We start from the raw sequence: 27,031 nt of genomic DNA on the forward strand, positions 1-27,031 counted from the left end.
ACAATTTCATGTAAATATGATTTCAGTTATGTAAAATTACATATAAAATGTAGTTTGGTGCACGAACATGGTAGAAGTAAGAGAGTGAGATGGTGAAATTATGGGTGAATTTATCTTTGCTCTCAGAATTTTTTTTCTTTTTTAAATTAATTTTTAATTGAAGGATAATTGCTTTACAGTTTTCATTGATTTCTATGCATGAATCAGCCATAGGTTTACCCATGTCCCCTCCCATTTGAATATCCCTCCCACCTGTCTCCCCATCCCACCCCTTTAGGTTGTTATCGAACCCCAGTTTGAGTTCCTTGAGTCATATAGCAAATTCCCATTGGTTATCTATTTTACATAAGGTAACGTATGTTTCCATGTTAGTCTATGCATACCTTCCACCCTCTTCTTTGCCCCCACCCCTCAGCCATGTCCAAAAGTTTGTTCTCAATGTCTGTGTCTCCATGCTGCTCTGCAAATAGGTTCATCAGTACTGTCTTTCTAGATTCCATATATATATATGTATACAATAATTGTTTTTTTCTTTCTGACTTACTCTACTCTGTATAATAGGCTCTAGGTTCATCTGCCTCATTAAGACTGACTCAAATGTGTCCCCGTTAATGGCTGATTAATATTCCATTGTATATATGTATGACAACTTCTTTATCCATTCATCTGTTGATGGACATCTACGTTGCTTCCATGTCCTAGCTATTGTAAATAGATCTGCAATGAATATTGGGTTCAATGTATCTTTTTCAATTCTGGTTATGCCTAGTAGTGGGATTGCTGGGTCATATGGTGGTTTTATTCCTAGTGTTTTAAGGAATCTCCGTACTGTCTTCCATAGTGGCTGTATCAATGTCATTCCCACCAACAGCACAAAAGGGTTCCCTTTTCTCCACAACCTCTCCAACATTTATTGTTTGTAGATTTTTTGATGATGGCCATTCTGACCTGTGTAAGGTGCTATCTTGTTGTTGTTTTGATTTTCATTTCTCTAATAATGAGCGATGCTGAGCATCTTTTTATGTGTTTATTAGCCATCTGTATGTCTTTTTTGGAGAAATGTGTGTTTAGGTCTTTTGCCCATTTTTTGATTAGGTTGTTTGTTTTCCTGGTATTGTATGAACTGCTTATATATTTTTTTAAATTAATCCTTTGTCAGTTATTTTATTTGCTATTATTTTTCCTATTCTGAGAGTTGTCTTAAAATACCTAGGAATAAGCCTACTGACAAAGCTAATGGAGGTGATGGAATTCCAGTTGAGCTATTTCAAATCCTGAAAGATGATGCTTTGAAAGTGCTGCACTCAATATGCCAACAAATTTGGAAAACTCAGCAGTGGCCACAGGACTGGAAAAGGTCAGTTTTCATTCCAATCCCAAAGAAAGGCAATGCCAAAGAATGCACAAACTACCACACAATCGCACTCATCTCATACGCTAGTAAAGCAATGCTCAAAATTCTCCAAGCCAGGCTTCAGCAATATGTGAACCATGAACTTTCAGATGTTCAAGATGGTTTTAGAAAAGGCAGAGGAACCAGAGATCAAATTGCCAACATCTGCTGGATCATGGGAAAAGCAAGGGAGTTCCAGAAAAACATCTAACTTCTGCTTTATTGACTATGCCAAAGCCTTTGACTGTGTGGATCACAATAAACTGTGGAAAATTCTGAAAGAGATGGGAATACCAGACCACCTGACCTGCCTCTTGAGAAACCAATATGCAGGTCAGGAAGCAACAGTTAGAACTGGACATGGAACAACAGACTGGTTCCAAATAGGAAAAGGAGTATGTCAAGGCTATATATTGTCACCCTGCTTATTTAACTTATATGCAGAGTACATCATTAGAAACGCTGGACTGGAAGAAGCACACGCTGGAATCAAGATTGCCGGGAGAAATATCAATAACCTCAGATATGCAGATGACACCACCCTTATGGCAGAAAGTGAAGAGGAACTAAAAAGCCTCTTGATGAAAGTGAAAGAGGAGAGTGAAAAAGTTGGCTTAAAGCTCAACATTCAGAAAATGAAGATCATGGCATCCGGTCCCATCACTTCATGGGAAATAGATGGGGAAACAGTGTCAGACTTTATTTTGGGGGGCTCCAAAATCACTGCAGATGGTGATTGCAGCCATGAAATTAAAAGACGCTTACTCCTTGGAAGGAAAGTTATGACCAACCTAGATAGCATATTCAAAAGCAGAGACATTACTTTGCCAACTAAGTCCATCTAGTCAAGACTATGGGTTTTCCAGTGGTCATGTGTGGATGTAAGAGTTGGACTGTGAAGAAAGCTGAGCGCCGGAGAATTGATGCTTTTGAACTGTGGTGTTGGAGAAGACTCTTGAGAGTCCCTTGGACTGCAAGGAGATCCAACCATTCCATTCTAAAGGAGATCAGCCCTGGGATTTCTTTGGAGGTGATGATGCTGAAGGTGAAACTCCAGTACTTTGGCCACCTCATGCGAAGAGTTGACTCATTGGAAAAGACTCTGATGCTGGGAAGGATTGGGGGCAGGAGGAGAAGGGGACGACAGAGGATGAGATGGCTGGATGGCATCACCAACTCAGTGGACGTGAGTCTGAGTGAACTCTGGGAGTTGATGATGGACAGGGAGGCCTGGCATGCTGCGACTCATAGGGTCAGAGAGAGTCGGACACAACTGAGCGACTGAACTGAACTGAACTGAACTGATGCCTACCCAAGGAGAGAAAAGAGCAGTATACAGAAAAGACATTGATGAAAGAAATCAGAGACAACAGAAGCAGATAGGGACATATTCCATGTTCCTGGGTTGGAAAAATCACTATTGTGAAAACGACTATACTACCAAATGTAATCTACAGATTCAATGTAATACCTATAAAATTACCAATGGCATTTTTCACAAAACTAGAACAAAAAAGTCTTTGTATGTAAACCCAAAAGACTTGAATAGCCAAAGCAATCTTGAGAAAGTAGAATGGAGCTGGAGGAATCAACCTTTCTAACTTCAGACTATACTACAAAGCTGTAGTCATCAAGACAGTATGGTACTGGCACAAAAAAAACAGAACTATAGACCAATGGAATCGGATGCCTTATTTTTGACAAAAGAGGCAAGAATATACAATCAGGCAAAGATAAGTGCTTATTGAAACAGTGCTTCAAGAAGTGCTGCTGGGAAAACTGGACAACTACATGTAAAAGAGTGAAATTAGAACACTTTCTAGCATCATATGAAAGATAAACTAAAAATGAATTAAAAGCTTAAATGTAAGACCAGAAATTATAAAACTCCTAGAGGAAAACATAGAACATTCTATGACATAAATCACAGCAAGATCCTCTATGACCCACCTCCTAAAGTAATGAAAATAAAAACAAAAATAAACAAGTGGGACCAATCCAACCTAAAAGCTTTTGCACAGCAGACTTTTTTTTTTTTTTTAATGTTGTTATGTTATAATTGGGCTTCCCTGGTTGCTCAGTGGTAAAGAATCTGCCTGCCAATGCAGGAGATGTGAATTTGACCCCTAGGTTGGGAAGATTCCCTGGAGAAGGAAATAGCAACCCACCCCAATATTCTTGTCTGGGAAGTCCCATGAACAGAGCAGCCTGGTGGGCTATAGCCCATGGGGTCGCAAAAAAGTCAGACATGACTTAGTGACTAAACAACAACAACAGCATGTTATAATTACTTCTAAAAGTTTACTCAGTTGAGATTATGCATAATGAACACTAAGTTGAAATAAAGAGGAAAAAATAAACAAAAATTTATTAGCAACTACTGTTTCAAACTAAAGCATAATTTATGGTATTGAAAGTTTGAAACTTAAGACGAGTGCTTTGAAGGGGTTGTAAGGAAGGTTTGCCTCATTTTCTGGGTATCGCAGAGGGAGCCCTGAGTAGGCAAGGAATAGGAGATCAGTGTCTATGGGCAAGGCAAGAGGAGTATTAACTTGTCAATTATCCCTTGGGAAAAAAGTTAAAAAGGAGTTTAACCTGTGATGAAAAACATCCGTGGAAGCTATGTTTTATTTACACGTGAAACACCGGTGGTCCAGATAAAACACTGTCAGGAGGTCATCAAAATTGCCCTCTTTCTGAATGCTTATGCCCAACAACCACAACTTTAATCTGTCCCTGCATGGTCATTTTTCTCCTCCATCCCAGATTTTCATTTCCCCTGATTTTAGAACCTGGAAATAGTTCTATCAATAGGCTCCTTGCAAAGAGAGACAAAATTTAAAATAACGAGATAACTAGAGAGAAATGTCATTGCTTCTTTCTTGGGTTAAGGGTTGGCAAGATAAAAGCTGGTCCAGTAGACTGGGGTGTTCATGAAGGACACTTTATTTTTTTCATCCTTTTCTGAATGAGTACCACTGGCTAGCATGAATGCAAAGCTTTTGGGCACTGTAGTAACTATGACTATTCTAATAGTACATAAAAGCCCTTTGTCAAACAGGGAAAAGGTGCACTGAAAGTCTGAGAGATTATCATTGCAACGAATATACCTATTGAATATACAACATAAAATAAACATTAATGCAAATTATTGGTTAGAAGGGAGGTATAAGATTTTACAACTGGATTCTTAGGCAAAACTATGGTGAGATTAAATATTCTGTAAAAGGGAATCCTCAAAAGCACTGTGTTATGTTGATCTTGGGAAATTTGGAGAAGGATAAAGCAGAGATGTTGGTGTATTTGGCTATTACTAATAGGATTCCAAAACCATGCAGTGCTATAGGCCATGTTGATGTATTGGCATGTGCCTGGAAGATGCCATGGAAGGAAACATTGAAAATGCATTGAAATCTTTAGAGAAGACAGCCTAGTGTGGGGCCAGCTTTGTCCCAAAGTGTTGTTGGATGTCCAAGTACATGGTGAGGAAGGAATAGCCCTGGTAAGAACCAACAGACTTGAGTTTGTATTCTAAGTCAGTGACCCCACATCTCTGTGACTCTGTTTCTTCACCAACAAAATCATCCTCATCATAATGCCTGCTTTTATATTAATAGTTAAGATGAAATGGAATATTGAGGAAAACTGTGTTTCAAACTACAAAGTATTATATAAAAGTTTATTCACAATTTTCAGAGTTATCTACCATGGATTTAACTTTAGTACATTATATGTGGTCACTCAGTTTATTGTGTTTCTGTCTTTCTACTCAGAATATCTGTTTGCTGAACCTTTGAGATATCCCCAGAAGCCCCAGATGTCTCATATAAATTGCCAAGGCGGCAGACGGAAGTCTGGAATGACCCAGAGCCCATTGATGAGACATTGGGAAATGCAGATTAGATAGTGCTGTTTGCAATCATTCCCCATGAAGATGCTAACCTGAAATCCCCAAGCTTTGTCCAATGGGATGCTTGCTGAAATATATGGTTAATAGGAGAAAGAGATTGGATTATAAATCTTTGGAAGTAAGACTTCTGAGATAACATCTGATGCTGGAACCTCAAGGGAACCTAAATTCTTTAATCGATTGAAAACCTGCCTTGCAAAAGCTTTTAAATATTTAAATACCATGATATAAATCAAGTCAGAAACATCCCACCAGGGAATAAAGGGGTCCTTGCCATGTAAAATATTAATTCATCCTTTCAAGGCAGAGAACAAACCCTTCATCTAGAAGAAAATTGGCTAGGAAGTAGTAGAGGAAGCAGAAAATGCAGACTAGACTCATTGTATTCACTTTGGATGCCCTCTTAAATGTCTCAGGTCTTTGGGCTTTTACTTATACTGAAAAGTGAAGATCGTTCAGGGCTTTGTTCTAGAGTATTTTACTCAAAGTTGTTCTCATGTCTTTGCACATTAGTTGTCCCCAACTGTTTATTAATAAATGATCTGCAATTCAACAGTTGATTTCAGCCTAGAATTTAACAGATAGGCTCCTGGAATGGCAAAGGAATATTGGCAGTGGCACTAGATTTTAAAACACAGTTGCTCTACAAAAACAACTGTGAATGAATCACAAAAGGGCAAACACCAACCACATGGCCATTACTTCATTTGCTACAATATACATGCATCAGGAGTAACACAAGCCAGCCTGGAAGACAACCAGAAAGGAAACTATATGATTAGCAAAGTTAAAATCTGATTTGCATCTAAAAAATTTAGGGTATGCTCATTTATGTGCAAATGTAATGGAAAAAGGCTGTAGGTAAAGTGACTAATGCCTAAACAAAATAAACACTTAATTTTCTTTTATTGTACCCTGTGACTATTAATAATATTATGGTACCAAGTCAGAAACATTAAGCCAAGCAGGGGAGCAATAAATGTTTCTAGACTGTGCACCACTGTGGATATTAGCAACTAATCACTCCAGAGTTCACATAAAATTCAGATGGGAGTACAAGGAAGATATTTGATGAAGTCAGCAGTAGCAGGAACCATTCACAGTGAAACCAATAACTAGAGGGCAGGCTCAGCAGGGGCAGGCCCTGGGGAAGAGATCGAGAAAGGCTTCGAGAATCATTGGTTTTGAACGTGTCTGTACCTATTGACATATGGATGTTCTTAAGCTCATAAGTTTCTTGATCTTAATCTCAACTGACAATATTATTTGAGCATTTACAAAATTCTTTATCAGTTGATCATTATCATAACTTGATGAGATGTGTATGATGACTCTGGTTCTTCCCATCCTTGTGTGCATGCTAGTAAGCTCAGTTATATCCGACTCTTTGCCACCCCATGGACTGTAGCCCACCAGGCTCCTCTGTTCATGGAATTTTCCAGGCAACAATACTGGAGTGGGTTGCCATTTCCTACTCCAAGACATATTCCCGACCCAGGGATTGAACCCACATCTCCTGCATTGGTAGGCAGATTCTTTACCACTGTACCACCTGTCTTCCCATGAGCAAGAAATCAGAGTTGTGAGTATGGTCTGTTGACAGAAGAAATTCAGGAGTAAAACTCTAGGCTTATGATTCCAGCTCTCTTGTTCTTTTGATGATCTTCCTTAAATAATTATATATGCATATAACATATATATATATATATAATCTATGTAAGTGTCTATGTCATTATAATTTATGTAAGCATGTGTGTCATGTAACATGGTATTCAGGGCTTTCATCTCCTAAGTGTCTTAGAAAACCCCACACCCAAGAAGAAAATTAAAATGCTGGTTAAACTGTAAAACAAATAAATAAACCTCATAATTTTAAGTGTATTGCAAAGCTAGAACAAAAGCAAGGATTCCAGAGAGGCCAGAATTAAAATAGCAACAAGAATTAAGGAGGGAAGTGGGCGCCAAGAAACTAAAGGGTATCTGCCAATCCATTAACTGCCATTCTGATGGCTTCATAGCATGATGTAGCGTGAAGTAAAAGCTCAGGGCCACTCAAGGTGAGAACTAAAAGGACTGTGGTCTCAGAATGCGGACAGCTGGAAATACATCCAATGCCCTGAAAAGATCCACAGGGAAACTTGTCTGTGAGGGCTAACAGAAATTAAATCAATTTAACATTTTTTAGGATTGGTAAAGGCAAATGTATTTGCTCCCTGGAAGAATGCAACTTCAACCCAAGCCCTAAAACATTCCCACAGGAGTGCAAACTTGTACAGCCACTGTGGAGAACAGTGTGGAGATTCCTTAAAAAACTGTAAATAGAACTGCCATATGACCCAGCAATCCCACTGCTGGGCATACACACCAAGGAAACCAGAACTGAAAGAGACACGTATACCCCAGTGTTCGTCACAGCACTGTTTATAATAGCCAGGACATGGAAACAACCTAGATGCCCATCAGCAGATGAATGGATAAGAAAGCTGTGGTACATATATACAATGGAGTATTACTCAGCCATTAAAAAGAATACATTTGAATCCATTCTAATGAGGTGGATGAAACTGGAGCCAATTATACAGAGTGAAGTAACCCAGAAAGAAAAACACCAATACAGTATACTAATGCATATATATGGAATTTAGAAAGATGGTAATGATAACCCTATATATGAGACAGCAAAAGAGACACAGATGTATAGAACAGACTTTTGGACTCTGTGGGAGAGGGAGAGGGTGGGTTGATTTGGGAGAATGGCATTGAAACATGTGTATTATCATATGTGAAACAAATCACCAGTCCAGGTTCGATGCATGATACAGGATGCTTGGGGCTGGTGCACTGGGATGACCCAGAGGGATGGGATGGGGAGGGAGGTGGGAGGGGGGTTCAGAATGGGGAACACATGTACACCCGTGGTGGATTCATGTCAATGTATGGCAAAACCACTACAATATTGTAATTAGCCTCCAATTAAAATAAATTTATATTAAAAAAAAGAAAAAAAAAATTCCCACAAAAGATGTCCCATAGAAGATAAACTCACAGTCACAAATCACAAGAAACAAAGGGCAATATGACATGATAAGTAAAAAACAGAAAACAGCAGATTCAGACTTCCAGAGACTTTGATAGTGGATGTATTAAGCACATAATGTAACATCTTTATGTTTCATGTTGTTGCCCTCATTTCACATGCCAGCAAGATTATGCTCAAAATCCTTCAAGCTAGGCTTCAGCAGTACATGAACTTCCAGATGTACAATCTGGATTTAGAAAAGGCAGAGGTACCAGAGCCCAAATTGCCAACATATGCTGGATCATAGAAAAAGCAAAGGGATTTAAAAAAGTACCATCTACTTCTGCTTCATTGACTATGCTAAAGCCTTTGACTGTGTGAATCAAAACAAACTATGGAGAATTCTTAAAGAAATGGGAATACCAGACCACCTGACCTGCCTCCTGAGAAACCTGTCTGCAGGACAAGAAGCAGCAGTTAGAACCGAACATGGGAAAATGGACCGGTTCAAAATTGGGAAAAAAGCACATCAAGGCTGTATATTGTCACCCTGCTTATTAAACTTATGCAGAGTACATCATGAGAAATGCCAGGCTGGATGAATCACAAGCTGGACTCAAGATTGCTGGGAGAAATATCAGATATGCAGATGATACCACTTTAGTGGAAAAAATGAAGAGGAACTAAAAAGGCTCTTGATGAAAGTGAAAGAAGAGAGTGAAAAACCTGACTTAAAACTCAACATTCAAAAAACTAACATCATGGCATCTGGTCCTATCACTTCATGGTGAATAGATAGGGAAAAGGTGGAAACAGTGTCAGATTTCATTTTCTTAGTCTCCAAAATCAATTCAGACAGTAACTACAGCCACAAAATTAAAAGATGCTTGTTCTTTGGAAGAAAAGCTATGACCAACCTAGACAGCATATTAAAAAGCAGAGATATCACTTTGCCAACAAAGGTCCATATGGTCAAAGCTATGGTTTTTCCAGTAGTTGTGTATGGATGTGAGTGTTAGACCATAAAGAAGGCTGAGTGCCAAAGAATTGATGCTTTCAAACTGTGATGCTGGAGAAGACTCTTGAGAGTCCCTTAAACAGCAAGGAGAGAAAACCAGTCAATTCTAAAGGAAACCAACCCTGAATATTCATTGGAAGGACTGATGATGAAGCTGAAGCTCCCATGCTTTGGCCACCTGATTCAAAGAGCTGACTCATTGGAAAAGACCCTGATTTGGGGAAAGATTGAGAACAAGAGGAGAAGGGGGTGACAGAGGATGATGGTGGGATGGCATTACTGAGTTTGAGCAAACTCAGGGAGTGAAGGACAGGGAGCCTGATGTGCTGCAATTCATGGGGTTGCAAAGAGTCAAACACAGCTTAGCAACTGAACAAGAACAAAGATGTTTCATAAAATAGATTTTCACCTATTCCATAGTAATAGTAGAAGATACACTGCCGCCTAGTTGATTGCATTCCCCTGTTCCCTTTGGAATCAGATGTACAATCATAATTAGGTTCTCACAAATAGAATGTGTGTGAAAGTGATGTGTACCACGGCCACCTCTTGCCCGTTCATACTTGAATGAAGCCCAGAAAAGTCAAAACCAAGCTTTCACTATGCCCATGTTGACAGTGTTTTAGGAGGTGGAAGAACAGTGTGTCTCTGAATGAACATAGAAAGACCTCGGTCATTCAGACTCAGACCAGGTGAAAGAGATGTAAACCCCTGAGTTATTTAAGTTTCTGTATTATATTGTTAAAACGACAGCTTTGCCCTTAATAATATATATAGCTGCTTTTGAAAAATACTGAAGAAGCTTGAACATATAAGCAAAAAAATCACCAAATTAATGGATCAATAAAAAGATCAAGGAGGGAGATTTGAAAAAGAGTGAAGTTGAACTTTCAGGAAAAAATTTTTTCATTAAATTTAAACAACTTATAAAATATAAGAAAACATAGGGAAATAGAAAAGGTTATCCATATTTCCAAAGACAGTGTTTACATTCAGAGGTTCTTCTTCCAGTGAAGACTGCCAAAGACAAGGGTGCATTCTCCTGCAGCCACTGACCCATGCCATCTCCATTTGGCTGCCTTTTGTTGCTTGGGTACAAAGAACATAATTTAGAGTTTCTGTGGACTAACAGAAGGCTCACGTAAGCCACTTCTTAAAACTCATTTGGAAAAATAGGGTTCTTTTTTTTTTTTACTTTAATAAAAGAGATAGGTTTGTTTTTCTCTAAAAATTGTAAGTAATGTACTGATCCTCTGATTTTTCTTAAATATTGTAAACTCCAATACTTTGGCCATGTGATGTAAAGAGTCGATTCATTGGAAAAGACCCTGATGCTGGGAAAGATTGAGGGCAAGAGGAGAAGGGGGCAACAGAGGATGAGATGGTTGGATGGTATCACTGACCAATGCACATGAATTTGAGCAAATTCCGGGAGATAGTGAAGAACAGTGGAGCCTGGGGTGCTGCAGTCCATGGGGTCTCAAAGAGTCGGACATGACTTAGCGACTGAGCAACAACAGTGCTTCCTAAGGGAAGTGTTAGCTTCTCGTTCCTGACCAGATACATACAATGCTCATCTTTACATATTTGTAGAACTTTACAGGCATTTAGTAGGTCAGGAGAGTCTGGCCCAATTCCCAGTTTTCAGAATGCCAGTCTATTAAAAAAAGTACAAATGCTAATCAGTTAGGAAAAGGGATGAATTTTAAATGTTCCCATTGAACAACTGAAGTGAAATCATCCATGTGGAATTCTTTCAATCCTTACAGTGTAACTCTCCATACATAGGCATAATTTCAATTGGAGAAACCCAGAAACTATTGGTAAAGAGGAGGCCTGGCCTCAGTGGCCCCTCAACTCCTTAGGAGGATAGGCCCCAGAAGAATCCTACAGAAATGTATTCACAAAAGCCAAAGAGACAAATTGTTAGTCCCTGATGCCTCGGAGCTTTGCTCAGGCTCACATCTCAGTATGGGAGAAATGTACAAATATCCTGGAATCTGGTTTTGTGATGAAAAATTCCGAGAAAATCCTTTTTCACCCAAGTGCTCAGTGCTTCAGCTGTTACAGACCCAGCCTTTGTGCTAGTTCGTCTCATGAGCTTAGCTCTAGAGAGAAAAGAGCACAAGCCTACGTAAAGCTGAAGTAACGCCAACACGGCTGGTAACAAACCAGAAATGGAATACATGCATATCTAGACTCCACAAGGCAGGAAGTCACCCAAGAGTCCTCTTTCAGGAAAGTTTATGATCATCATCAGAAGCCATTTTAAGGATTTTCTAAGTGAACATATTTGTGAAGATGAAATTCTCTGTAGGCCAGTCAATAATGTTCCCATCTCAATTTGATAGTATTGATGACCTGCCTATTTAAATACCTGTTTTCTCGAATCCTAAGATTCTTACCAGCTTCCTCTTCACCCCTCAGTCCTTCCCCTCACTGTCCTGTTGTACCCAGGAGTGATTTCTTCAAAACGTTCTGAAGTAGTAAACACAACAATGAAAAAGATTCTATTCCCTTTGTTAAGGGCTTATTTTTTCCTGCAGGAGCCTTCTAAAAGGTGACAATCAGAATCTAAAGACTTGATATTTGTTTTTCCGTTTCTTTTTTTAAAAATATAATTGATTTACAATGCTGTGTTAGTTTCAGGTGTACAGCAATATATATATATATATATATATACATATATATATATACACACACACATATATGTTTTTTTTTCATTTTCTATAATCTCACATAGTCGATTTAGAAGGTAGGTGTGGTATGTGGATAGGGAACAATCCACCTCCAGTCCGATGCTTCCTCTGATCTGATCAGATGGCAGCCAGGATATTGCACTGGTCCCTCAAGTTTTTCCTGCGTCTGCACATTTGAAACATCTAAATGCCTAATACATAATGTTGCTCATATTTTTAAATTATCCTGATGCTTAGGATATGGTCTTTTAAGATTGGGTTTGAGGGACAGAGAAAAGATGGAAATCTTCATGGGAGGTGGGAACATTGTCTTCACTACTAAAGGAGTTTCATCTGCCAAAGTATATCATGAGGAATATCAGCCCCCATCCTCTTCCCTGACAAACAGTAGATTTTAATTAATCCTATAAATGTGATTCAAGTTACTACTAGTCAATACCTAATCCAGTGGCAATGGATGGGCCTATTGTAAATGCAACTCGGTTCTCTTTAACTCTGCGTATGTAGCTTAAACTGAACACATCCTTATGAATGCTCCTGGAACTCAGGATTTTTTTATGTAGCCACCAGGCATGGTTGTACATGCCAGCTGAGCTCATAACGGATTTATTGGCTGCAATATGAGGTAATAGAGGCCTGAGATCAAGGCTGAACACAGGAAGTGGTGAAAAGAGCATGCATGTTTATGTATTAGTCTAAGTAAAGAAAAAGGGAGAAAATGATGTTTAATCTTTGTCCTAGTACAACTGTCTGAAATTTCAAAGTATATAATTTTCCTTTTATTACCAGTCATTATGTATAGCCTGAAGAACATTAAAAAAAGAATTAGGATTTATACTCTTAGTTTAAAGAAAAAAAAAAAGAGGGAGAAACTAGCCCTTTAAGGAGAGATTTTAGCATTTCCCTTTTCAGATTACACAAATGAAGATTATTAGGTAGACTTGTCTGTATAGTCAACTTTATGATATTTTACAGTAGTCATGTGTAAATGTGAGCATTGGACCATAAAGAAGGCTGAGTGCTGTAGAACTGATGCTTTCAAACATCAATGTGGTGCTGGAGAAGACTGTTGAGAGTCCCTTGGACTGAAAGGAGATCAAACCAGTCAATCCTAAAGGAAATCAATCCTGAATATCCATTGGAAGGACTGATGCTGAACCTGAAGCTCCCATGCATTGGCCACCTGATTCAAAGGGTCAGTTCATTGGAAAAGACCTTGATGCTGGGAAAGACTGAAGGCAGGAGGAGAAGGGGATGACAGAGGATGAGATGGTTGGATGACATCACCAACTCAATGGACATGAGTTTGAAGCAAGCTCCGGGAGATGGTGAGGGACAGGGAAGCCCAGTGTGGCTGTAGTCCATGGCATTGCAAAGAGTCAGGCACGACTGAGCAACTGAACAAGAAAAAGTAGACTTTATTGAGTTGGCCTTACACCTCATCTCACTTGGAAACTCATGAATGTTATTTTTGATGTGGATTATTGATTGTTCTGAATGAAAAAGTTTCCATAAGACTTTTTTCCTTCAGGCTATCAAAAAAATAGTTACTTTAAATTTATCTTCCCATCTTAAATATTTTACTGTTGTTCCTGAGCCAGCTCTACGCTATTTAGAAAGTATCCTATTTTGAAATATGAAGATGCAGTCTGTATTATCATTCTGCGCTGGACATGGTATAAGTGCTTCTGTGAACATCTTTGCCTCCACATCAAATGGGAAAGAATTCACAGTGGCAGCATTTGATATGTAACCAAGGGATGGATTGACTCTTTGAGGTCAAATTGTAGTTTTGGCTCTACAAACCCTAGGAGACATTATCTTAAAATGATATAAATTCAGTTACAAATGGAAAGATGATTACATGATTAATGGAAGTTAATAAAAAATCATTGAAATCGTAGCCTGGATGAGGCCATAGAAAACTATTGAATCCAATTTTCTTTGGCTCCAGGCAGGCCACATGGGAACCATTTTGTCAGATGGAATCTATCTCCTCATCACATACCTCTCTGGGGAAGTCAAGTCCCTTTTTAATATGAAATATTATACATCTTAAGTACCTATTTTTACCTGGGACTTCTTTGCTACCAGTGTTTCTCACTAGAAATTAAGCTCTTGGCTATGGACTAATAAAATGAATTGGTTGGACAGTATGGGACTGAAACACAAAGCTCTCCCTCCACTAATGACATATCCAACTGTCCCCAAAACTTTAGTAAGCATTTACATGGCTACTGAGAGTACGATGGTTAGAGTTATATGGTTGACACCCTATTTGTTGTTCAGTCATGTCCAACTCTTTGCAACTCCGTGGACTGCAGCACTCCAGGTTTCCCTGTCCTTCACTGTCTCCCAGAGTTTGCTCAGACTCATGTGCATTGAATCAGTGATGCCAGCCAACCATCTCATCCTCTGTCGTCCCCTTTTCCTCCTGCCTTCAATCTTTCCCAGCATCAGAGTCTTTTCCAGTGAGTCAGCTCTTCACATCAGGTGGCCCAAGTATTGGAGCTTCAGCTTTAGCATCAGTCTTTCTAATGAATATTCAGGGTTAATTTCCTTTAGGATTGACTGGTTTGATCTCCTTGCTGTCCAAGGGACTCTCAAGAGTCTTCTCCAGCACCACAGTTCAAAAGCATCAATTCTTTGGTCTTCAGTCTTCTTTATGGACCAATTCTCACATCTGTACATGACTACTGGAAGAACCATAGCTTTGACTATACGGACCTTTGTTGGCAAGGTGATGTCTCTGCTTTTTAAAATGCTGTCTAGGTTGACAAAGGACACCCACAGGGTACATTTGACAGTGCTTTAGTTCAAAATATATAGGAAATACTACTTCAGTTTAAAAAAAGAAAAAAAAAAAAAGGCCAATTTGAATTTAAAAAAAAAAAAGTTGTATTTGCTCTAATACCAGAGCACCTGACCTGCCTCTTGACAAACCTATATGCAGGTCAGGAAGTAACAGTTAGAACCGGACATGGAACAACAGACTGGTTCCAAATAGGAAAAGCAGTACGTCAAGGCTGTATATTGTCACCCTGCTTATTTAACTTCTATGCAGAGTACATCATGAGAAACGCTAGGCTGGAAGAAGCACAAACTGGAATCAAGATTGCCGGGAGAAATATCAATAACCTCAGATATGCAGATGGCACCTTATGGCAGAAAGTGAAGAGGAACTAAAAAGCCTCTTGATTAAAGTGAAAGAGGAGAGTGAAAAAGTTGGCTTAAAGCTCAACATTCAGAAAATGAAGATCATGGCATCTGGTCCCATCACTTCATGGGAAATAGATGGGGAAACAGTGGAAACAGTGTCAGAGTTTATTTTTTGGGCTCCAAAATCACTGCAGGTGGTGATTGCAGCCATGAAATTAAAAGACACTTACTCCTTGGAAGAAAATTTATGACCAACCTAGATAGCATATTCAAAAGCAGAGACATTACTTTGCCAACAAAGGTCCGTCTAGTCAAGTCTATGGTTTTTCTAGTGGTCACGTATGGATGTGAGAGTTGGACTGTGAAGAAAGCTGAACGCCGAAGAATTGATGCTTTTGAACTGTGGTGTTGGAGAAGACTCTTGAGAGTCTCTTGGACTGCAAGGAGATCCAACCAGTCCATTCTGAAGGAGATCAGCCCTGTGATTTCTTTGGAGGGAATGATGCTGAAGGCGAAACTCCAGTACTTTGGCCACCTCATGCGAAGAGTTGACTCATTGGAAAAGACTCTGATGCTGGGAGGGATTGGGGGCAGGAGGAGAAGGGGATGACAGAGGATGAGATGGCTGGATGGCATCACTGACTCGATGGACGTGAGTATAAGTGAACCCCGGGAGTTGGTGATGGACAGGGAGGCCTGGCGTGCTGCGATTCATGGGGTTGCAAAGAGTCAGACATGAGTGAGCAACTGAACTGAACTGAACCTATTCTCACTAATGGAAAAATGACTTGATTAATGTATTACTGATTTGGGGTCAGCAGCCTTCTTCAAATTCACTAATAATAAGACTATTACATCAGGAGTTAAGTACACCTGAAAATAAGAGATATGAAATCATGAAAATATCTTAAACAAGAAAGGAGTTTTTTTTTTCCTCTGCAGCATGAATCTTGGAGGAGGCAATCCAGAGCTGATATTTGTGACTCCTGGATGTCATCAGGGAACTGTACTCCTTTTTTTGGCTATCCCACCATTCTTGCTATATAGTGTCCACTATCAAGGTCTCGTCAAGGTTACCTCAGGTCACAATGTTATTGAAGGAAGGAGGAAGAGGGAGATAGGAGGGCAAAGGGGCAACTGCCAACTCAGACACCTTTGAACAGTTTCCCTGGGAGCCCTGGCACAACAACAGTGACTTTAGCTTACAATTTCAGTTGTTACCCCTGTCCTCCAAGGAGCCTACTAAGTGCCATTTTTCACTTGGGTGCAATGCTACCCTTGCAATATTGAGGTGCTTTTAGTGACGTATAAAAGGAATAAGGAAACTTTCCCAGGAAACTGCCAGTCTCTGCATCAGGTACTATGCTTAATTTTTGCTTGTGTGGGCTCTCACCTGGGATCCCAAAGGGATGATTTCATTGCTTATAAAACAATAAAAGTTCAGAGAATCAAACAAGATATGGTATACAATCACTCCATAGATTCAGAGCCCAGATGTCTTTCCATTTTGATATTGTTTGATTTAGTGAATTTCAGCTTCCTCTTCTTCTCAACTGTGGTTGGGAAAATAAGTTATGGGGTGTTTTTACCTTTGTACTTTTATCAGTGGATTTATTTGTGTCTCAGCATTGCTCATGTAAGACTTAATGCCTGCAAGGTTTTACCTTGGCAGCTATTTGATTGTTAGGATTTCAAACTCTAAAGAGTTTTATGTTCTATTGCAAGGACTTTTTCATAGATAATCCTTTATGCTCCCATTTCTTATTGTCTTCATGTCTTGTTTTGTTTTTTCAGGGGGTGGTGTAGAAGTGGTGTAAAGCGCATTTGGATTTGAAGGTATCTTGGCTTCTGATCAGAATTTGAACAAGCAGAAAAACCTAAGATAGAAAAAGAAAGTAGAAACATTGTCAATTAGAGTAAATAAAGAATGATCATCATATAGTGCAGTCTAGATATAATTACTCTGTTAGGTAGGGATTCCTGAGAAATGGATTTGATATATAGAGCCCAGTGACATAAGTGTGCAAGAGTGTATTTGGAGTAATAATGAATACATTAGAATATTTGTCCCACAAATGACTAGAGCCACTAACCTATGATAAAGCATGGAAGGGGGAAAAGCCATAATTCTAATATTCATAAAGCCATATCAAATGACTGACCTTGAATTTAGACAGGGAGGAAATGGACATGAACTGTATCTCCATGTGGCATTTTAGATTTTACAAAAGGAATCTGAATTGTTAAGACTTTAAGATATTATAATCATACCCCCCAAAATTGCAGAGTCTTTCTTTTTGGACTATATAAAGAATATGCTGTTGTTTTATTGTTATTGTTGTATTACCTGAAACACATCCAGGCTTGATGAAACTTTTGTGGCTTTTAGAAAGCTATACTTTACCCAATATTTGGGTAAAGATTCTGACCAATCATCATGAAATATATTTTGAAAACTGAGTCATAGGGTTTGGTTCATTTCATCTGTGAAATGTGTTGGTCGTAAAATAACCACTGTTACATCTTCAAGGGTACAATGAAGCTGTGGATCTGGGGTTGTTTTTGTGGTCTCACTACTTCCTTTGACTGCTCTAAGGATAGTCAGTCTCCTGACCTGGTGCAGTTCAGGGGATGCAAATATCTTATTAGTCATATTTGTCCAAGAAAATATATTGGGTTAGCCAAAAAGTTCATTTGAGGTTTCCCTTAACATCTTATGGAAAAACCAGAACAAACTTTCTGGCTAATCCAATACTTAGCACCTTCCTCTCTGAACTCCCTAAGAAAGACTCTTTTGAAAATTACTATTTGTCCTTCCTATCAGTTCTAAGTGGAAACTTCATTGTATTTTAATCTGAAGGAATCAAGGAATCATCAGCTATGTTTAAAAAAAAAAAGGTTTTCACTCAAGCTGCTAGTAATCTACCAGTGCTGAATATCATGCCACATATTTGCTCGATTCATACACTTTGGATAAAAGTATGTGACCATTGGTCCAGATTCTCTCTGTGTGATACGTAACATCCCAATTGTTTTCATTTTGGATTGATTATCATAACTGAAAGTATCTTGGATTGTGCAAATAATAGGGTAAAATATTTCAACCTATTTTTAAAAGTTAGAGAAAAAGTCCCTGAAAGGAGGTAAGCCCTACAACCTGTTTATGCAAACAGCCTTGAAAATAGAAACCATCTATAGAATGTAGACATGTTTATACTTAGCTGGGCTTTCTAGGTATGATTATTTTGAACATCTCAGCTACGTCCAAAGCGCTTCAGTTCTTATGGAAGCTGACATCTGAAATACTAAACAGATTCTTTCTTGGTGCAGAGAGGGTTTTGGGTTTACTAGTATATTGTTTGATCAAAAATGTTGATAGCCATTATTGATGCAAATGATTGTTTGATAACTATTACATGGTTTGATCTGAGTTAAAGAGATACTCATCTCAAAGGCACAGAGCACTGCTACAGATTTCTGAAGTGTTTCTACATTTTCTTGTCTTTAATGACCTGACTCAGGTAACAGACATAATATTTATCAAAATCTTTATTATGTTTAAGTATAATTCTGTAGGAAATTATTTCACTGTAGGTTACAGAGTTCAAAGTAAGTCAGCCATGCTTTACATGTGGTAATCACTGGAATCACTGGCTTATTCCATTTCAATTGTATTGGCCAGCTTGCATACCCTGAAAGCTGTTTTGCTAACTCTGTTTAAAAGAAAAGTCTGAGCAATATTAGCTTGATTTCTAATCATAAGTGCCTAGTTTCTTAGCTTCTACTCATATTATTGGAAATGAACATGTACTATCCCTTTTACTGATTTGCAACTGCCCACTAACAGCAAGATAATTAATAACTACTGTTGCCCTTTTTAAGATAATTATTAAAGTAAATTCAAAATATGTGACAAATTCTTATATGTAAGTAACAGGCTTGAAAATGCTTAGAAGTAGTTTTAAAACCTGACTCTCCTATGTCACTTCTTATTTTCAACTTCTGTTTTTCAATAAGGTGTAATTGACATAATATTATATTAGTTTCAGGTGTATTACATAATGATTTGGTGTTTGTATATACTGTGAAATGGTCATTCACAATCATGCGCCTGAGTGGCACAAGAGGGGATGAAAGAGGAAGTAGGGGGCAGATGATACATTTCCTGTCTGGATAGAATCTTCCCAAATGGCCCCTGCTTAACAATTTCTAAAATAGAAGATGTCAACATGACAGAAAGGCCATCAGAGGAAGCAGTGTGAAACCAACCTGTCTACCATTCAGCTCTAGTTAATATCCATTACTATTTATAGTTACACATTTTTTTTCTTGTGTTGAAATCTTTTAAGATCTACTCTTACCAATTTTCATTATGTATTACAACATTATTAATTATAGTCATGTATTAAATCATCATGATATTTATTTTCTAACTGAATGTTTGTATCTTTTGACCCCCTCAAGTCATTTTGCCTCACCCCCACTCCCTATATCTAGAAACCACCAGTTTGTTAAAACAGTCTATTCTCTGCATCTAGGAGTTGGGGTTTTCCTATCATTGTTTTACATTCTACATGTAAGTGAAATTAGAGTATTTTCAACTTTATTTTTTTGTAATTTATTTGAATGTGTTTCTGAGTATGAAACTAATACTTGATCATTATAAATATAGACATGAAAGTTCAAAAAAAGAAAACTCAGTCAACATTTTGGATGGCTGCCCTGCCTGTCTGCCTTCATTCCTTCTGATTGCCCATCTGTCTGCCTCTCCCTTCATTCATTTGCGAGAGACCATACTGGGTGTATAATGTTTCACTTTCCTGTTTTCATGAACACTGTTTTATCCATGCTTTCCAATGGAATGATAAAATCTGAAACAGTACTGCTTTTACTGGGTACATTGTATGCATGTTCAGTTGCTCATTTGTGTCTGACTCTTTGTGACCGCGTGAACTGTAGCCTGCCAGTCTCCTCTGTTCATGGAATTATCCAGGCAAGAATACTGGAGTGGACTGCCATTTCCTCCTGGGTCAGGTGAACCTGCCTCTCCTGCATTGGCAGGTGAATTCTTTACCACTGAGCCACCTGGGAAGCCCAAATATTCCATTAAGTAAATTGATCTTATTCTGTCGATTTCTAACTGAATTCCCTTCCTCATTCCCTTCCTTCTTCCCTTCCTTTCTTTTTCTTTCCTCCTTATTTTTCTTTTATATCATAAGCACCAGTGAACATCTTTGCTTATAAGAATTTGTCCATATCTATTACTAATATCCTAGGAAATTTTATTATAATTGAAGTTATTTCATCAATAATGTGCAGAATATTTTCTTCAGGGTCTTTATAGTAGGCAAGATTTTCTGTTGAGATTATTGTAGCTTAATCTAATACTACTGGTTGGCTTAAGGAGATGGAGAATTCCAGGGTTCTTTATCCTGTGGTTCTATAAATGTCTTGAAATAGTTAAATAATAAATTTATTTTGATTATTTTTGCATTTAGGATTTTCTAACTTTCACAGATCTTGTGAATGAGGTGACTTGATGATTAGGGGGAATCATACATTGTTTCACTCTACTGTCTGATGTTCTTCATTTATAGTTAGGTGATGACAGAAAGTGAAGAGGAACTAAAAAGCCCCTTGATGAAAGTGAAAGAGGAGAGTGAAAAAGTTGGCTTAAAGCTCAACATTCAGAAAACAAAGATCATGGCATCTGGTCTCATCACTTCATGGCAAATAGATGGGGAAACAGTAGAAACAGTGTCAGACTTTATTTTGAGGGGCTCCAAAATCACTGCAGATGGTGATTGCAGCCATGAAATTAAAAGACGTTTGCTCCTTAGAAGGAAAGTTATGACCAACCTAGATAGCATATTAAAAAGCAGAGATATTACTTTGCCAACAAAGGCCTGTCTAGTCAAGGCTATAGTTTTTCTAGTGGTCATGTATGGATGTGAGAGTTGGACTGTGAAGAAAGCTGAGCGCCGAAGAATTGATGCTTTTGAACTGTGGTGTTAGAGAAGACTCTTGAGAGTCCCCTGGACTGCAAGGACATCCAACCAGTCCATCCTAAAGGAGATCAGTCCTGGTTGTTCATTGGAAGGACTTATGTTGAAGCTGAAACTCCAATACTTTGGCCACCTCATGCGGAGAGTTGGCTCATTGTAAAAGACCCTGATGCTGAGAGGGATTGGGGGCAGGAGGAGAAGGGGATGACAGAGGATGAGATGGCTGGATGGCATCACCAACTCGATGGACATGAGTTTGAGTGAACTCTAGGAGTTGGTGATGGACAGGGAGGCCTGGCGTGCTGTGATTCATGGGGTCGCAAAGAGTCGAACATGACTGATCGACTGAACTGATAAAAATAATAAATACTTCAAGTTCTATTTTTTCTATAAAGTTGAAGCTATTGTTTTATATATTACTGAATGACTTATTTGGAGATTTTTAAATCTCTCCTGCCTTGTATATAAATTCACCTATTTAACAATGACTTTATGTATGTAGCAATGCAAAGAACATGAGGAAAAACATGAAGAGGAGAGGCTCCTTCAGGGAGTTTAGTATCTAGTGATGTGAAGACATATACTAGATTAGACTTCCCTGGTGGTGCAGTGGGTCCGAATCTGCCTGCCAGTACAGGGGGCATGGGTTCGATCCCCGGTCCAGGAAGATGCCATATGCCACAGAGCAACTAAGCCTGAGGACCACAACCACTGAGTTTGTGCTCTAGAGCCTGTGCTCTGAAACGAGAGAATCCACCACAGTGAGAAGCCGAGCACTGCAACAAAGAGTAGCCCCCTTTCACCACAACAAGAGAAAGCCCTCACAAAAGCAATGAAGTGCCAGTGCAGTCAAAAATAAATTAGTTTTTTAAATATACTAAATTGCAGTAAGTTGAAGAGTGGCAACTTCTAGTAGCAGAGAATACAGCAGAAGCAAGGTGCCCCCTGGCCTTGTACAGGTAGGGCTTTTGGGCTGCACAATTATGTGTAAAAATGTACCTCACTTTGGTGACAACTTTTTGTTTCTTATTTTTTTTTTTGACTGCTACATGTGACTTGCAGGATCTTAGTTCCATAACCAGCGATTGAACCTGGGTCCTAGCAACGCAATTGCAGAGTCTTAACCAATGGACCACTGGGGAATCCCCAGTGACATCCTTTTGTTGCATGTATCAGAAACTAACTCCTGAATCTTGTCCTGAATGGATTGACAGGTTGGTTTCACTCTGCTTCCTCTGATGGCCTTTCGGAAAATGTTGACATCTTCTGTTTTAGAAATTGTTAAGCAGGGGCCATTTGGGAAGATGCTATCCAGGCAGAAAATGTATCACCTGCCCCCTACTTCCTTATCCCTCCACTCTTGTTCCACTCAGATGCATGACTGTGAATGACATTTTCTGGTGAGGTCCAGTGACAGTTTCTCTATCCCATGTTATCAGCCATAGGTCTAAATTTATAAATGGTTGATATTTTTATTGAAAAACTTACTGATAAACTATTCTCCACCAGTGAATTTCCTTCTTGGGCACATGTTCCTTGTAATCAGGGCTTCCCCTGGTCCCATATTCCTCATCTCATGGACTGCTCCAGAACTACTGGTTATTTTCCTAATCATGGAGCCTCTTCCAGTAGGCTGTGTTTCACACTTTGGTTCTTCAAATGGTCCCATGTCCTGGGAACATGGATGCCCTTCAGTGTGCACTGAACTTGCATCAGTGGGAAATAGTTCTCTCAAGGAGAGGAGGTTGCTTTTAATGTAGTGCTGTTTTTGAGTCAAACGTTATTATTTTTGGCCAGTTGGCAGTTTTCTTCTTCATCTCAGAGAACTGAAATATGTAGTGAAATGAGCTGGGTAGCTGTCTCAGAAGACTCATTTGCCAGATCACTTGTCCTAAAGAAGACTCAATGAAATCCTTTATTTGTGAAGTTTCCTCTCCTCTGAATAGGCTTGTGTGGTGTACACATAGACCTGGTTACTCAGTATGTGTGTGCAATTGAGTGTGGGGTAAGACCATCCACAACTGTATTTTAGAAGAGAGTGTTTGAAGCTCCTGTCACTTCTTTTCTGCCTAGTAGGACCTACTAGTATGAATCGGCAAAGCCACACAGGGGCTTTAGCTCAGAAAGAGTAAAATGTCAATTCACTCTTAGGTCTCGGTCTCTGGGACTGCGGGATTACTTGGCATCAGACAGCACCAGGGATGCAGGTTATCTGGCTGATAGACGCTGGTATTGTCACTCTCTCTGCCTTGCTATGGAAACAGAAGGTTTAGCTCAAAAATCAGTGTGTTTTTAGTGAAGTGGATCTGTTACCCTGGCAGAAAAACCGGTGCGGTACTTTTGTGTGATTGTTACATGGCTGTGTGTGGCATTGTAGGGAAAAGATCCTTTAAAAGACAGACAAGATCTCACAACTCACTTTTCATCAGACTTGGTTTTCACTGATGAAGTTGATTACTGGAAATGATACTCATGAGTCCTTAGGTTTTCTGATATCTGCATGTGAATAGACCCCAGTCCAGTTCCCTGAAATGTGGGCCTTCAATTTCTTTTTTTTTTTAACTTTTATTTTATATTGGGGCTTCTCTGGTGGCTCAGATGTTAAAATGTATGCCTGCAATGCAGGTTCAATCCCTGGGTCAGGAAGATCCCCTGGAGAAGGAAATGGCAACCCACTCTAGTATCGTTGCCTGGAAAATCCCATGGATGGAGGTGCCTGGTAGGCTACAGTCCATGGGGTCACAAAGAGTTGGACACGACTGAGTGACTTCACATAGTCGATTGACAATGTTGTGATAGTTTCAGGTGAATGGCAAAGGGACTTAGCCATACATACACATGTATTCATTCTCTCCTAGACACTCCTCCCATCCAAGCTGCCAAATATAGCCTTGAGCAGAGTTTCGTGTGCTATTCAGTAAGTCCTTGTTGGTTATGCCTTCAGTTTCTTTGTGACATGAAAGATGGAGAGAGGTGAGGTGAGAGCTGGTTTCCAGGGAATTTGCATTGCATTTAATGGGTGATGCTGAAGAACAGGAAGTAGTGAGATACATTACCACAACATCAGAGTCAAGGATGGCCTCTGATTAGACTCTACAGATGGCAAGATTTCCCCCTTGCTTATAGAATTGCCCCATGATATTGAATGATCTACAGAAAGCATATTCATATTACAGATCAATTGTATAACTGAGCATTCATGTATCATAGGTTAAAAAGTAATTAACATGAGGACAATATAAAAGGCCAAGAAGAAGGAAAAAAGAAACAATATAATGCATAGTATATTCTCTCTAAGTGGAAAGGTTAATTTTAAAATTTAGTAAAAATTCCTTAAAATATATAACTTCATATTTCCTATTGACATATTATAACATGTTCTTTAAAGTGTTATAGTGTTTTATTCAGGCTGTTTCAATTCAGTTTGGTCTTTCAATCATGGCTGACTCTTTGCAACCCCATGGACTGCAGCACACCATGCTTCCCTGTCCATCACCAACTCCGGGAGCTTGCTCAAACTCATGTCCTTTGAGTCAGTGATGCCATCCAACCATCTCATCCTCTGTTGTCCCCTTCTCCTCCTGCCTTCAATCTTTCCCAGCATCAGGGTCTTTTCCAATAAGTCAGTTCTTTGCATCAGGTGGCCAAAGTATTGGAGTTTCAGCTTCAACATCCGTCCTTCCAATGAATATTCAGGACTGGTTTTCTTTAGGATTGACTGGTTGGATCTCCTTACAGTCCAAGGGACTCTCTAGAGTCTTCTCCAACACCACAGTTCAAAAGCATCAATTCTTCAACACTCAGCTTTCTTTATGGTCCAGCTGTCACATCCATACATGACTACTGGAAAAACCATAGCTTTGACTAGATGGACATTTGTTGGCAAACTAGACATGCTGTTTACCAGGATAAACTATTCCAACTTAGTTCAAATGAATTATTTGCTTTTTGAGCCTTATTCTTCTAATAATCATTTGTTGGAATGTTTTGTGTATGTGTGTGTTCATGCATGTGGTATTGTGTACACCAGCAATGGACATAGTTGAAGTTTGGTGCTAGAGTGGTTACAAAAAGAATATTATTCCTTTCCTCAGTAAGGTTATAATATAATTAGAAGTATAAGAGTACCACTCAAGAAATAATTGTAGAACATGACAATGTATGTTACTAGATGGTAAGTTCTGTACTTCTCCTTTTAATGACTAAGTAGTGAAAAGAAGGTAGAGATGAATATGGAATTTCAGTAGATGGGGCAGGGGGCATACTTGGTTTGCTCATATGATTTGGGCGGGTTGAAGGCAGAAGCCTTGTGCTCTCCATATGATATACAATATATACATTTCTCCCTATGATACAGTGCATTAGTATCCAAGAGCTAGTGGGAACAAATCATACTCACTGTGTGGCTTGAAAAAAAAAAATCATTCTCTCATAGTTTTGGAGACTAGGAGTCTGAATCCAGGGTCCGCCTGACTGTGTACCCTCTGAAGGCTCTAAGGAAAAATCCTCCTTTGCCTCTTAGCTTCTGGTGGTTGCCAGCAATGCTCAGGCATAACTTCATTCACTGTATTCTAGTTCACACAGCCATCTTCCCTCTGTGTCTGTATCTGCGTCCACATCTCTGTTTCCTTATACGGATACTCATCCTTGAACAGAGCCCTATATGACATCATCTTAAATTAATTTCATGTGCAAAGACCCTGTCTCCAAATAAGGTCACAAACTACTGAGTGAATATGAATTGAGGGAGGAAGGAACACTATTTAACCCAGTACACACAGTTTGAGAAATACAATAATAAATTTTTTCTCCATCTTTTTTTTGGCAAAGCATTCTTTTAGTTTTATCTTGTGGAAACTTTTCCCAAGATTTCTCATTTTCCCTTGTGGAAAATGTGGAGAAATGTGGTCTGGATGCAAAGACTATATGGTGAATTAGATCTTGGTTGAGTTATTGCCCCCAGAGAGAGATTACTGTCAGTCAAAAGAAGGTTTTTGTGGCATACTCCACAGTGCTTTTCATGGCCTTGGGTATGTTCAAATTTTTAGTCAATTATGTGAATGAAGGTAATGAAAACATTGTCTGTCTCATTTGAAGATAGCACATAGTTGAATTTTTTAGTTTCAGCCAAATAATGATGTTAAAGGATAAATAGAGCTGGAAAAAGGATGTTTTAAAAAATGAATGTAAATTTTGATATGGTTCTAAAATCAAGTGTGCATTAGAGCATCCAAGGGCTATTGTCTTAGTGACCATATGTATTTAAATAGCCAACATTAATCTCAATATGAATGGCTCCCAAAATAGTAATGTGTAAACCAGAAACTGCCCTAATGGAATGAGAGAGGCCATCATCTTCCTCCGCTTTAGGCTGGTCAAATTATATTGCTAATAATGATGTCCAGGGGAGGTTACCAAATATTTCAAGAAATCTGATGGAGATTTGAGAATGTATTCAGAGAACAATGGCCAAGGGAGTAAATGACTCAAGATGACATTACTTGAGGGATAGGTAAAACTTGAAATGTTAGCCTGAAGAATGAATGGGAGGAACCAGGCTGAACAAGTCAGCTTTAAAAAAAAATTTTTTCAAGGCTGTTTGTATGTATGTTTGCTTGGAAGAGGGATTCTATTTTAGCCTATTTTACTCCAAGAGGCCACATTTGGACACATCAATGCATGGTTCTGGAAGGTATATCTTTGATACTTTGTAACCTCTTTTCTGAGATCCAGGGATTGCCTAGGGGACAGTGAGTTCCAAGAACTCCTGGAGCTGTGCAAGCAAAAAAGCATGGCCATTTGACAGAAGAGTTTGTCATGACAATTCA

At 38.9% G+C, this 27,031-nt stretch overlaps 1 protein-coding gene across 1 annotated transcript in view; it reads left to right on the forward strand.

The window, feature by feature from the left end:
* NCKAP5 (NCK associated protein 5) overlaps window positions 1-27,031 on the forward strand; it is a 906,569-nt gene that overhangs the window by 51,727 nt on the left and 827,811 nt on the right. The window lies entirely within an intron of this gene.

The sequence above is a fragment of the Budorcas taxicolor genome, chromosome 2 (assembly GCF_023091745.1).
Source record: "Budorcas taxicolor isolate Tak-1 chromosome 2, Takin1.1, whole genome shotgun sequence".
NCBI classification, from domain to species: domain Eukaryota; kingdom Metazoa; phylum Chordata; class Mammalia; order Artiodactyla; family Bovidae; genus Budorcas; species Budorcas taxicolor.